The sequence below is a fragment of the Larimichthys crocea genome, unplaced genomic scaffold, assembly GCF_000972845.2.
Source record: "Larimichthys crocea isolate SSNF unplaced genomic scaffold, L_crocea_2.0 scaffold15741, whole genome shotgun sequence".
NCBI classification, from domain to species: domain Eukaryota; kingdom Metazoa; phylum Chordata; class Actinopteri; family Sciaenidae; genus Larimichthys; species Larimichthys crocea.
In genome coordinates this window covers 1-979 of record NW_020852154.1, presented here as the reverse complement: position 1 = coordinate 979, position 979 = coordinate 1, and the positions used below count along the sequence as shown (strand labels likewise).

At 41.0% G+C, this 979-nt stretch overlaps 2 non-coding genes across 2 annotated transcripts; one reads left to right on the top strand and one right to left on the bottom strand.

The window, feature by feature from the left end:
- Positions 1 to 413: 413 nt before the first annotated feature.
- On the bottom strand, positions 414 to 505 carry trnar-ucu (transfer RNA arginine (anticodon UCU)). Its single transcript is given in 2 exon segments — positions 414 to 449; positions 469 to 505. It is a non-coding gene; the product is annotated as a tRNA-Arg (tRNA).
- Positions 506 to 812: 307 nt separating this feature from the next.
- Positions 813 to 904, top strand: trnar-ucu (transfer RNA arginine (anticodon UCU)). Its single transcript is given in 2 exon segments — positions 813 to 849; positions 869 to 904. It is a non-coding gene; the product is annotated as a tRNA-Arg (tRNA).
- The last annotated feature ends 75 nt before the right edge of the window (positions 905 to 979 follow it).

Sequence of the window (979 nt, the reverse complement as noted above, 5' to 3'; positions counted from 1 at the left end):
CATTTACCTATCTAGAAGTCCAATGTGCTATCCATTGCGCCACAGAGCCACATGACTGACCTCAGACTGTTATGAATGCAAATGAAAACTGTTACAGTGCCTAAATATATGAAATCTCATTGGACTTTCAGTTAAACACAGGAGAAGTGATTCAAAGGTTGTAGGTTCAAGTCCCACCAGAGTCAGATAAAATGCTTGCTTTTGAGAACTTCAGCAGTAAGACAATTTGTAGTTTGATAAAGGCTTTTTCTGCACCTCACCTCTAAAGACAGACTGAAGCGGGACTCGAAATCACAACCTTTGAATCACTTCTTCCAGGTGTTTATAACTTTACTAGATTCAGGATCAGACAGTCTGATATGAGTTCTTACTCTATTTTTTTTCCTGCCACTCACCTGCATACCTTTAAAGATCGACTCTGGTGGGACTCGAACCCACAACCTTTGAATTACTTCACATTTACCTATCTAGAAATCCAATGCGCTATCCATTGCACCACAGAGCCACACATCAGCTCCTCTGTGCAGTACAGTGAGCTGAAGATTTTTATAACTATCTCTGTTGGTAAACAGACTTGGGTCTGTGACAATTACACCAGTACAGGAACCGGGAGAGTCAGTTTTGACTCTACAGCAAGTATGTGCTACTTATAATGCTGCGTACTACTACATATCCAACATACCTGCCTCTGTCGGTGAACAGACATACAGTGTTCTTTGATAATTCTACCATCACAGGACAAGTCTCCAGGACCTGTATACTCATTTTCTATGTAGAACCTATGAAATCATCATGTCAACCCCCTGTTACATGGCTCTGTGGCGCAATGGATAGCGCATTGGACTTCTAGTTAGGCATATGAGAAGTGATTCAAAGGTTGTGGGTTTGAGTCCCACCAGAGTTGATCTTTAAAGGTGTATGTTGACACATGGCATCTAAGACATGTCACTTATGTTGATTTTGTTTTTTTACATTTGGC